This window comes from Tamandua tetradactyla, chromosome 18, assembly GCF_023851605.1.
Source record: "Tamandua tetradactyla isolate mTamTet1 chromosome 18, mTamTet1.pri, whole genome shotgun sequence".
NCBI classification, from domain to species: Eukaryota; Metazoa; Chordata; class Mammalia; order Pilosa; family Myrmecophagidae; genus Tamandua; species Tamandua tetradactyla.
Window position 1 is genome coordinate 54,580,006 of NC_135344.1, and position 13,233 is coordinate 54,593,238.

Below are 13,233 nucleotides of genomic sequence, written 5' to 3' on the forward strand. Positions count from 1 at the left end.
GGAGGGCTGGGGTCATATAGAATGCCAGAAGGAAAGATAGAGGATAAAGACTGTGTTGGTATAACTTTGCGGTGCCCAGAGTGGACAACGAAAGTGATTAAATGTACAAATACAAGAATATTTTTTGCATGAGGGAGAGCAAATGCAAGTCAGCATTGCAAGGTATTGAAAATGGGATGGTATACAGGAAAAAAATACAATCAATGCAAACTCAGGTCTATAGTAAACAGCAGCATTGTAATATGCTTTCATTGAATGTAACAAAGGCAATATGCCAAAACTAAGTGTCAATAAGCAAGGATATGGGTGGAAGGGTACAGGATTCTTTGCAGAAGAAAAGGAAATGTCTTTATATAAATTGTGGTGGTGCTGAAGGCATGGCTATGTGATTATACTGGAAACAATTGATTTTTAACTTAAGTGGATTGTATGATGTGTGAATATAACTCTTTAAAAATGAACAGAGAGATAAAAGTGCTAGAGAAAATGTGGACAGGAAGATGTACCTATTCACTGTTGGAAGGGAAGCAGAGTGGTGCAGCCCCTCTGGAGGGCTGTGTGGTAGCCCCACAGGAGGTTCAGTGTAGGGTTGCCGTATGATCCTACAACCCCATTGCTAGGTGTATATTGGAAGAAATGAGAGTGAGAACACGAATGGACATTTGCACTCTGATGTTTATGACTGGCAGTGGTTATGCTTTACAATGGATGGAGGTGGCCTAAGGGTACCTTGAATGAGGAATGGAAAAGGAAACTGTGGTGTATACATACAACAGACTACTGAGTGGCTACAAGAAGAAATGAAATTGTGAGTCAAATATTATCATGCCTCACTCACATGGACTAACTATAATATGCAAACTCTGAGAATTGATCTCAAGAGCATAGGTTATTGGATTTGGATGAAGACCTATTGTAAAGTTTCCTAGATTGTAAGCTCTTACAACAGTCACATCTATTCTGGAGTTGGAACTGTTATTTCTGAATTCTGAGATATTGAGCTATTTATGTATATATAACCTGGCCATTCCCTGAAACTTTGGGTATTTGTGTGACACTCAAGATTCAAAGTTAGAGCTCTGAAGCTATGAAATCATTAACCCATACAGCAACTTTTTAAAAGTTGAGAAAGTAATCAGACTTCAACTAGATATATAAGTGAAGCTGATGTGGATAGGACTAAGGTAAATCAAAATAAAGAGTAAAGGATATTATATGTTCTATATTTTAAAATTTCAACTTCTATATGAGACCAAAGAAAGGGATGTTTATTTGGTACAAATTTTTCATTTTTGGTAGCACACTATCTAATTTAACTTGTGTGGTCAGTTTATTTGAGCACCATATTACATGGAATCATGAGTAAGGAGTGAGAGCTTGTTGGTTTATATAGGTTAGGGTGATGCCCAATATAACCCACAGTAATTTGGGCAGAGAATGAAAAAGCATTTGCAAAGTCCCCTTGAGAAACTGGGGAGAAAGGAGAAAATACTCAACTTCCCCACCTAGAGAATTCCCAATATTCTTACAAGCAGTTTAGACAACCAATATAATAGGCCCAGTCCTCAATATTGGGGCTCATCCCTATGAAACTTTTTCCTGCAATGAAGAAGCTAAGCCTACTTATAATTATGCCTAAAACTCACCCCCAGGGAACCTCTTTTGTTGTTCAGATGTGGCCTCTCTCTCAAAGCTTACTCCACAGGTGAACTCATTGCCCTCCCTCCTACATACGACACGACTCCCCAGGGTGTAAATCTCTCTTGCAATGTGGGACGTGACTCCCAGAGATGAGCTGGGACCCTTTATCACAAGATTGAGAAAGCCTTCTTGACCAAAAGGGGAAAGAGAGAAATGAGACAAAATAAAGTTTCAGTGGCTGAGAGATTTCAAATAGAGTTGAGAGGTTATTCTGGAGGTTATCCTTATGCATTACATAGATATTCCTTTTTAGTTTTGAGTGTATTTGAATATCTAGAGGGAAATACCTAAGACTGTTGAACTGTATTCCAGAAGCCTTGATTTTTTAAGATAATTATATAACTATAAACTTTTTACAGTGTGATTGTGAAAACCTTATGGTTGACACTCCCTTTACCCAAGGTACGGACAAATGAGTAAGCAAATAAATAATAGGGAGGATAAGAGGTAAAAAGACTTTGGGTAGATTGCAATACCAGTGGTCAATGAGAGGAAGGGGAAAGGGGTATAAGATGCATGGGATTTTTCTTTTTTCTTTTTATTTCTTTATCTGTAGTGACTGATGCAAATGTTCTAAGAATGATCTAGGTAATGAATACAAAACTATGTGATGATATTGTGAGCCATTGATTATATACTTTGGCTGGACTGTATGGTATGTGAAGATACCTCAGTAAAAATATTTTTTTTATTTTAACATTTTTTCCCCTTATTATTTATATATTTTAATCTATATTTTTTACTCAAATGTCTATACCATAGATAAAAGGAGCATCAGACACAAGGTTTTCTCAATCACACAGTCACATTGTGAAAGCTGTACCATTCATCTTCAAGAAACATGGCTATTGGAACACAGCCCTATAGTTTCAGGCACTTCCCTCTAGCCTCTCTAACACACCTTAAACTAAAAAGAAGATATCTATATAATGCATAAGAATAACCACCAGGATAACCTCTCAACTCTGTTAGAAATCTCTCAGCCACTGACACTTTACTTTGTCTCATTTCCATCTTCCCCTTTCAGTCAAGAAGGTTTTCTCAATCCCTTGATGCCGAGTCCCAGCTCATTCTAGGGCTTCTGTCCCATGTCGCCAGGGAAGTTTAAACCCATGGGAGTCACATCACACGTAGAGAGGGGGAGGGCAGTAAGTTTGCTTGCTGTGTTGGCTGAGAGAAAGATAAGCCACATCTGAGCAACAAAAAAGGTTCTCTGGAGATGACTCCTAGGCCTAATTTTAAATAGGTTTAGCCTATCCATTGAGGGGATAAGTTTCATATGAACAAACCCCAAGACTGAGGGCTCAGCCTATTGATTTGGTTGTCCCCACTACTTGTGAGAATATCAGGAATTCTCCAAGTGGGGACATTGAATTTTCCCCTTTTCTTGCCATTCCCCCAAGGGGACTTTGCAAATACTTCTTTATTAGCTGTTCAAATCATCACACTGGACAAACCTACAAAATCCCATGCCCTATTCAAAGTTCCATGTACTTACAGTGTTCAATTAACCTGTACATATAAGTTATATTAAGAAACGCACTAGTCAAAATATAAATTTTGTACCAAATAAACATTTTTTGCTTTAGTCTCACACAGAAGTTGAAGCTTTAAAATATTGAATGAGTGTCTATTTTCAACATCCTGCAATATTGACTTTCTTTTGTTCTTCCTCATGCTAAAACATTTTTTAATTTGTACATTTAATCACTACCAAGGCACACTTTAGGCATTCCTAGATTATACCATCCCAATCTTTATCGACAATAAAACTATTTTTTTAAAAAGTAAGAACTGAAGGTGTATGAGTGGTTCAGTGGTAGAATGTTCACCTTCCATGTGGGAGACCCGGGTTCAATTTTTGGGCATACACCCCCCCCCCCCAAATAAAGAAGGAACTAAGAAGAAAATTAACTGAAGAGGCTGTATTAGTCTAATCATTATATTTATCTCCTATTATATTTATATTTCACTAATTTGGATAATTTTATTTTGTTGATATTATTGTTTTTGAGTTTTTCATTATGTCACCACCAAGATATTTTTGGAACAATGAGATTATAAGAAATAAGAAAATGCCTTAATACATTAAAATTTCTAAAAGGAAAAAAAATTAACATATTTAAGAATCTGCATATAATAAAAACCTTAAAAGAAATAGTGAATCATTAAGAGTGTTGTGCAAAACGGGGACAAGGCTTCAAGCCTCCTGGAAAGTAACACGGAAGTAGAACAAACTGGGGCTGAGGCTCCAAAGTTTCAGGAAGTAAGTTTTATTGTCTACGGCCATAAGGCTCAGCCGAGTAGCCTCTGAAAGTCTGAGCCTCAAACAAAAGGTTAACATCAGTTTTTGTAGACAAGATGACATGTTAAAGACAAGGTAAATGAATGGCTGGTTTAAATTGGGAAGGGCTCAAAGCTGGGTTTACAGAAGCAGATGAGTGGTTGGGGGAGAGGGGGCTTCACAGGGACTTCTCGTATCCTGCCTATTTACCATCCTTGGGGCCTGGGAGATTTTTCAACAGGGAGTGACCCTAGTAAACAGGAGCCTGCCTGCCGCAGCAGGAAGTGGCTTTTAACAAACAGGGGCTGCCTTCAACGAGACTAGATTAAATAACTAACACCACTTTGGAACAGCCATGCCCAAGAGTGTCTATATCTTCCTTAGAATAAGCTATATTTTCAATACATTATCACTTTCTTGTCCTGTGATGGATCACACTCCATTTTTCCATACTTAGTGGTTCAAACCAAAAACAAGATGATAGCCAGTGTCAGGTCAAAGAGCAAAGCTTTGCACATCTTGGGAAATAATATGCATGGAAAGGAGGAGTTAGTCCTCATGAATGACAGTTATCACAAAATAATGGAAGCAATAGAGCTATATGTATATATTTGAATTTTGGAGGACATAATGTAATAATGCATTCAGTTATCAAATCTTTTAGCTTTTATTTCAATGTGCAATTAATAAACAATTTTATACTGTGAAAAGAGACTTATTTATAAAAATTCACATGATTATATCGTCCAAATGATTCTTTAACCTAAAATAGAGACAAAAGAAGTTTTCCTCCCTATTATTGAGGGCTTTTTTTCTTTTCCTTTTTCTTTTTCTTTTTGCAATGACTTCCTCAAGAAATCATGTCATTGTCTGTTTTCTCTTCATTCTCCCAAATGCTTGGAGTAAGACAGAAAGGAGATAAGGAGAAAGTTGACCTCAGATTTCTGGCCTTAGGTGCTATAACTAGAAATCCTCCTTTTTAATTTAATGCAAGCTGTACATAATGCTAGAAAGCCAGCATTCAGTTTAGCCCTTCTTCATTGTTCCTTCCTGCAGTATCAGACATTCACCAGCCATTCACAGTCTCATTATGTGCAAAGTCCAGACGCAGCTTCTACCATAAGGAAGAAGAGCATATCTGAAAAAGCTTTCAGATGACAGGGCTTTATTTCCTCACACCATCATTTAAAAACCTTTCAAAGAGCAGTCTGGGCCTTCCATGGTAATGACTTCCCAGCAATTAGCGGTGGAGGTGCTGGGCTTTAAGAGGTTTTTAAATTATGTTATGAAAGGTCCTTCTACAATGGGCTTTCATTAAACAGGGTGAAGTTCATATACCCCGCCCATTTCTGGGGCATAACTACTAAGCTCTTCTTTGGGAGTCACTCACAAAGATTGACAGCTTGAAATTTGCTAGACACAAGATTTTCAGTATTGTGTGGCTATAAAATGATACCCAATTTCATATGGAAATTGCCTTTTTTCTTTTCTTTTTGAGTGGACTAACGAGCAAACTTCAAAAGTTTCTTAGATTTGATTCGTGCTTATTTGAATTATATCCCAGGGCATCTGAGAGACTTTGAACCAACACACACACATACACATCATTTTCTTCAGTAATAGGCCCAGAGGGCTGGAAAGCTCAGAACTGGTCCAAATGCATCTCTGGCAGCAAACTGGCTGGAACAGAGACTTGCCTCAATTCTGAGAAGCTCTGGCACATGAAAAGAAAGAAAAGGGTACCTGACACCCTCCATCAAAGAGCAGAAGCAGCTGACAAATTGGCTAAGTAGTTCTCAAGCAAAACCAGTTAAACCTCGGGTAGCCAGAACGTGCATAGGGGTCCATTACAAACTTGAGTGGTAGCTGTTAGCACCTCTTCTTGTCTCCAATGGCATTTTCATTTTGCTGCATTAGAAGAGTAAGTAAACAGTGTTCTGGGTAATTGGAAATATTAAAAGTAGATGTGGAAACTGGCTCTGCATTATGAATGTGTCTTAATGACTTAGGTGAATGACTGTGCACTTGGTTGCCAAGTGAAATACAACACATACAGGTTGACTGTGACTCCTTAGCTGAGCAGTTCTGAGAAGAAGTGTTAGATATCCAGTGGCTCCAGGCTATCGGAACCTAGGTTTTCCTTCAGCAGAATCAATCACAGGATCCAGTGTCTTCATCAGACAGCACTTTTAAAATCAAACCCAAATGGTCATCATTTTCCTTCATTCTCGTAGAAAACCTTCCTAGTCCTCCACGTAATACAATACCATTTCCTCTTCTTCTGTCACACTCTCAAACCAAAGTGCCATTTCCCTGATGTGAGTGACTTATCTCTGAAAGATTTGTCTAAGCAAAACTGATTTCCTGTTTCTGCCTGCAAATTAATTAGTTTGACTTTTATTTGTTTTGCTTGGTTTATATTCAGTGAACAGGTTTCCTTAACATTTCAGGAACTGAATTTTTACTTCAGGGTAAGAGTGAATTAGAAGTCAGAAATCCTGAATTATTTTCCCAGGTTCATTATTGATTTGTTTGGATAACTTAGTAGTTTCTGGAATTCCCTACGTTTCAGTTTTCTCTCATAATTAGATCTAAATTCTAACTCTTTCTATTTCCTACTAACATGATTTTGATTGTGGGCTTTATCATACAGATGCAAAATACCTTAGAGAAAGAAAAATAAAAACTCATTTTTTCCAGAGCATTGGATAACAAATATGTTTTTTCTTTCCTCATAACCTTTAACATCGACACATGCAGCACTTACTCTTTCTTCTTGTATTTTAGCAATTTTATGACTGAAATAATAACCCAATATCTTCATCATTTCAATAAAAAATCTGGGAAGTCAGTCATCTTCATTTATTCCCAGGAGAATTTTGCTTAATTGCTGATCTTCTAGATGGCTTTGATTTCAGAGCAATAAAATGACCTGCCTATTATTCTTGAAATGGTACAAATCAAGCAAGAGGGACTCCATGGAACCCCCAGGAGACTTCCACACACTCCAGACAACATTTATCAGAGTAAATATGTCTGCTAAGAAGCAACGAAAGCACAGAAACAAGAGTTAGTTTTAAATTTCCGTGAAAGAAAATAATGTTTTCTACATATTTCTCTGTTGATGAAAATGAACATTACTGCAAATCATATAGCCATTATTCACAAACTGTATCTGAAATTAAATGTTATTCTTGACTGAGAGAAAGTTTATTATTGAGCTCTCCATCAGAAGACAGACACAGATTGCACGTGTGGTCTTTGATCAGTCACTTGAATTTTTCTTGCCTCAGTTTCCTCATTTGCAAATGTGACCTAATACTCTATTAAACTCTATCTTCAATGCTTGTTAAGAAATTGTATTGAAATTTATTAAGAAAACGGAATGCATAAATTTTTCTCATATAATTGTGCAAGTGATGACACATCCACCCAAAAACTAAAATGCAGCTGATGTTTACAAAGAACCAACAAAGCAAAACTTATTCTATTGACACTACTATTGTCAAGATTAATCAATTTTTAATGTAAGTGAGAAATTATGCCTTGATTACACATTATCAAGCATGTAAGATTATTGACCGAATCTCTCCATTCCGGTTTTTAAGTTTAAAAACTTCAAAATTACTCATAAAGATCCAAGAACATTCATTTTGATTGTTTAAGGCCACCAAGCCTCTAATTAAAGAAAAATCAGATGTTCAAATAATAATATTTAAATGCACCATTAATATAATAAATTAAAATGATCGTTATACTTTCTTAGAGTAGACAGCAACTAATGTTAATCTTACCTACTAGGGAAGTCACTGCAAAGCAACCAGTCTATACTGCAATATTGAGAGTTTGCCCTCTTCAAATTCCTTTTATTTCTTTAATGAAACCACAATTTACTGGAAAATAACTGCCATTTTAATGATAACTCCAACACTTTCTTTTTATAAATTATTCACAATAGCAAAGAATAGTGTAGGGGTTTTATAGATTTGGGGATAAATTTAACACATATATGTAGAAAGAACTGTGAAATATGACAATACACTAAAAGAAATATAGTTGACAAAATAGAAGAGCTCCTAATTCATAGATATATGAATTATAAGGATATTTGCTTAAAGTTTCTTGCAAAATTCTTATAGCCTACCTTGAATTTGTCCTACCAGATAGAAAGACAGTCTTTTTTCAGCTCAGCTGTTTTCTAGGATGTCACATTGAGATCTCCAAAAACAGTTGTTTCCTGGCAGGTGCTGCTTCAGAGGTGCTCAGTCACCATGGCGGGAGCAGGGTCATGAAGCAAGATGACAGCAGAGGTGAGACACAAGGAGAGGACTTTTTTAAATGATTTCATTTTCTCAGAGCTAGGAGAGGACGGTAAAAATCAGACCCCAATAACTAGGGGCATTAAAAAGTTAGTAAGTCCAAAGAAATAAAAATTTGCAAAATTCTATGTTGGGTTTTACACCTACTGATTTACCTCCACACAAATGCAAGAAAGCAAATGACTCTAAAACTGTTCCTGTTCACCCTGTCTGACCTTGAATTGTATTTGAAGAAGCAGAAACCAAAAATATTGCTACTTCTGCATCTCAAACTTGGTACTTACACTCTCCATTAACGATATGTCATTTCTTACCAGTTGCTAAGTGCAGTCACTATTATTCTCAGAATAGTGGCTTGGATCATTTCACAAACATCTACAGACGGCAGGCTCTAAGCAAAGCGGCAGAAAAGGCATGATCTGTACATCACTGGAAAAACTCACCTCTCATGTAAATTAGAAATATTTTATATCCTTGAAGTAATTAGTGTATCAGGAATATTTAGTATTTAAAAATCTTTCCTTACATGTTCTTCCAGAAATTCTGCAAACTTTCTGTAATCCAACAACCTAGTTCTTACTGTGAGATCACTGGAGGTGGAGGGAGAGGGCTGGCACAAAAGCTTCAAAAGACAAGCAAAAGCAAAGCTGCTGCCACTGCTGCCTGTATGCCTACTTCTCCAAGCAAGAATTCAAAAGGGATTGTTAGAGGAATCTAGCATCTACTGAATCCCATGGCCTCCAGGTGAAGTGATTTCAAAAGGTTTCTCAGAAGCAGGGCTTCTCTTGGTAGAGACAATGAGGTATTTCAGGACTAGCCCCAGAGATGGCAATATAGAATAGAAACTTTAAGGGTACCATCTTTGATTTGTGACCATCATAGGAATTTTACGTAGATAATTTATCATCTACCAAAGAAAATTAGGCCTCCTAAGGAGTTCTGTCAGTGAACAGGTGCTGACTAGGAAAATGGATTTCACTGTCTATGTGTGCTATTCATCACAAAAAAACTTGGAATATTAAAGCTCAGCACTACGTTCAACCTTCGGCAGATGCATTATCCAAAACCCACCATAATCTAGCCCAGAAGTCAGCAAACTAGGGTCTGTGGGCCAAATCTGGCCTGTCACCTATTTTGAAAATAAAGTTTTATTGGAACGGAATTGTGCCCATTTCCTTACTTATCATCAATGGCTGCTTCCTAGCTTCGGTGGCAGTGTTGAATAGATAAGATTTCATGGAAACCTAAAATATTTGTTATTTGTCTTTTAAAGAAAAATTGTTCTGACCTTATGTACCAAATCCTTAGGGAAACTTCAGCATCTGAGTATAACAGGAAGCAGCGGAATTGATTACCATAATAGGCAGCCAGTCCAATGGGCGAGCTATTGTACCAGAAAATCTTCCCTACCACAATATTCCTAAATGTTAGGGAATAGAGCGGTATGATTACATTAGGTTGTTTCGAAAAGGATCATCCTATACAATCATGCACCTTAACTCAATTTTCATATTATATTATCTCATTCCCCAGCCATTTATTTGTAAACTTCTATATATTGGCCTTGTAACTATCAAGATGACAAGACACAGATTCTCAAAGATCTCAAGGAATGAAAATATTGATACAGCTCTGCGTGCTGTAATGGATAATGGGAAAGTGCTGTGCCAGCATGGCAGTGAGAACTATGGATGAGATAACTACTCACATAGGATGTGCTAAATGGCCTGTATTTTGAAGAATAAATAGGAGATATTCAGGTAGATGCAGTAATGGGTAATGGGGTAATGTTTGGCGGGGAATAGCATATGGAAATTGTGTACTGTGGCTTAGTAAAACAAAATACCTGGTGTTTAGAGGGAGGGGCAGAGAATGACAAAAGCTGATACTGGTCCAGAGTGGTTGCTTCTGGCTGCTATGTTTTATTTACATTTTTGTAGTTTTATGTGGTTGGGATATTTTCTAAAGTCAAATCATAAATGTCTTAAATGAAATGCTAATATTTTTAACTATATTCTGGAACAATATTCTGGACTATTTCTGAACATATGGAGGTAGAAGAGTAGGTGGTTAAAAGATTATTTAAAGAGGAGAAATGGGTTATCAAGAGTTTGTTTTTCTCAAATTACCTTATCTCAAGAAAGAATGTAAACCACCGAGGGAATGAACCACTGAATAAAACAATTTAACATTAGAGGCACACAGGAGCAAAATTCTATGATAGAGACTAACAATATGCCACTGGACATAAGAGGAGTGAAATTGGGGCGTCCAGAATAGAGACACGAAACATTTGCAGAGGCTTTGAAAAGGAGAGGGATTTGGAGAAGGGGGGCTTAGAAAGGAACTGAGAATATTCTTCTTCTCCTTTTCCTAAAATCAGATTTCAGCATAGGTCATCAGAGACTACTGAGAGAAATGGAGTACTATATATTTTCTAAACTTTGCTCAGTAGTTTTCAGGTTATTCAAGACTTTTTTACAAGTATGAAAAACATATTGGTGAAGGCCAGCACCAACACATGGTTCTTGATATAATTCATGTTCTGGATGTCAAACCACCAGTGAGAGTATCATTTTTAAATTGTTTATTTTTTTTTAAAAAGTGATGTACTTTTCTGATGATAAAAAGCAATATGTAATCATTTTAGAAAATGTGCCAACCACGTAAAGCTACAAAAATGTAAATAAAGCATAGCAGCCAGAACCAACCACTATTAATATTTTGTTCTATTCCTTTTTCTGCATGGATATAAACTATCTTTCCACAAAAATGGATGCCCTCCCTATGCTCCATTGTGTTTTGATAGTATTTCATGTAACATGCCACTTTCCCATTTTATCAAACATAGTGGGCCCAAGTTCTCCATGTCCCTGTCCTTTCCCTTGTCTTTCAAACTAAAATTGATTTAAACATCAAATCATTTACAGTAGCAAATCTAACAATTCTCTGTATATTTCTGGAAATTCTTAAAAGAGTTTATCTTCCCCCAAGGTAAAAAATCCCTGCCTCCAGTGAATCCTTGATATTTCCTCTACATTTTGCACATCCTCTTTTCTATGTAATAGTGCCCTTGTGAACATTCTATAAGAAATTAATTTCACAAAGTTTATCAATGTAAGTTGGTGTGAGTAATAAGTTTTAATGAAGATCTAACTCAAAGGAAGGTAATTCTATTATTTGACAGAGCAGTATAAGATGTAAAATTGAATATTTGATATTCCTTTTCTGAAAATTCCCTTAACCATCAAGGTGCTTTACTCATCCAAAACCATTCCTTCCCAGGGGAATTCTACTCCCAGTCCTTAAAATAATGATTTTACTGCCTACATAGAGAAAAATAAGTCATATTTCCCTTAGTGAAGGACACACAATATAGATATAAAGAGAAAGTGTAAACATAATATTAGCCCAGTACCTGAAGTTTTTGGAGTGCTTTGAGGGGACTGTAGAAGTTCACGTAGCTCAGTCTGAGTGTAAAGATGCACCCATAGGTGTCCACCCAGAGTTGAGTCTAAAGGACTGAGGAGGATTTATCCAGAGAAGAAAGGGGAAGAGCTGGGAGGTCCAATCTGGCAGAGGGAGCAAGAGAAACAAAGGATCAGGACAGGACAGAGACTGTGTCTCCAGGACACTACAGAGGAAAGTAAGGTTAGAAGGTCTTCTGGGTCCTTTGGGGGTACCTGTGCCTCATCCAAAAGCGAGATGTTTTTAGAAAAATTATAGAATGTGTGCTGAAAAGAAGCAGGACTGGAGACAGGTTGTGGAGGCTAAAATATGAGGTATTCCAGACAAGAGGTGTTAAGATCCCAACCGGGTGTAGTAGTGATGCCAATAGAAAAGAGAAGTCAAATTTGAAAATATTTAGGCTTATAAAAATTGTCAATACATGAATGAAAAAAGTCATATAGTATCCCTGATGGACTGTAGGGGAAAAATTGACAAAATAGTGGATGAATGTCCTTTCTTGGCCAGTGGACTTCAAAACTGACCTGGAAGATACTTTTGCTTCCATCCAGGAAGATGAGATAACTTTTAATTGTTTATAATCCCCATAGGATATTGTGGAGAACTTTTCAACCATTTTGAAAGTTATTTTTCACTTAACATTAGACTCCAAAAAAACTTTCAAAAGTTCATGTGAGTGGGGTAACCATGGAAAGGGCACACAGTTTCTCTTGGGCTTTATACTTAATCAAGGCTATTTGTGATAGCACCAGTTATTTGTGCTGCTGGGCATCCTAAAGGTGGCCAACATGGTTAAGATACTTTATTCTCACCTGGATTTCATCATTTCTAATGGAACACTAGCTTACATATTCTCTTTCATTATTTTTTTCTGGGAGAGGATATGCCTGAAGCAATTTCTGGGCTCATACAATCTCTTCTTTCAACTTTGTATCTCTCTGAGAAAGAACTTTTATAAACTAGGTTATAGAAGAACATCTCAGATGTAAGCGTCGATAAAAAAGATACTACAACCTGATAAAATAGCCTTTAAAAATGCCCATTGCAGTTTATATACAAGCATGAAGGTAGTGTTAGATTTCAGTATAATTACTCAGCAGAAAGATATTGTGCCAGTTTCAAACTGTTGCGTACGCTAGATAATCCATGTTCTTTAACCCTGTTTCACTAATTTTGGGTGGAATCTTTTAGATTAAGTTGTTTCCATGGAGATATGGCTCACCCAGTTGTGGGTGGGATATTTTGATACGGAGTTTCCGTGGAGACGTGTCTCCATGCATTCAAGGTGGGTCTTAATCACTTACGGAGTCCTTTAAGAAGGAACCATTTTGGAAAACCTTCAAAGCTGACACAGACAAGAGATATTCAGAGATACAGAAAGAAAATGCCCCTGGGGAAGCCTTTTGAAATGAGAAGTTAGGAAAGAAAGCTAGCAGATGTCCCCATGTGCCTTCCTGTTTG

The 13,233-nt window shown here is 36.9% G+C and overlaps 2 long non-coding RNA genes across 3 annotated transcripts in view; one reads left to right on the top strand and one right to left on the bottom strand.

The window, feature by feature from the left end:
• LOC143662656 (uncharacterized) overlaps positions 1 to 8,263 on the bottom strand; it is a 33,113-nt gene extending 24,850 nt beyond the window's left edge. The window contains exon 1 of one of the 2 annotated variants that reach the window (XR_013165521.1): positions 8,130 to 8,263. This is a non-coding gene — a long non-coding RNA (uncharacterized LOC143662656). Of the gene's footprint in view, positions 1 to 7,779; positions 7,843 to 8,129 lie in introns of those variants that run through there. The other variant, XR_013165520.1, reaches the window with a different exon arrangement.
• Positions 1 to 13,233, top strand: part of LOC143662655 (uncharacterized) — a 136,502-nt gene that overhangs the window by 119,952 nt on the left and 3,317 nt on the right. The window lies entirely within an intron of this gene.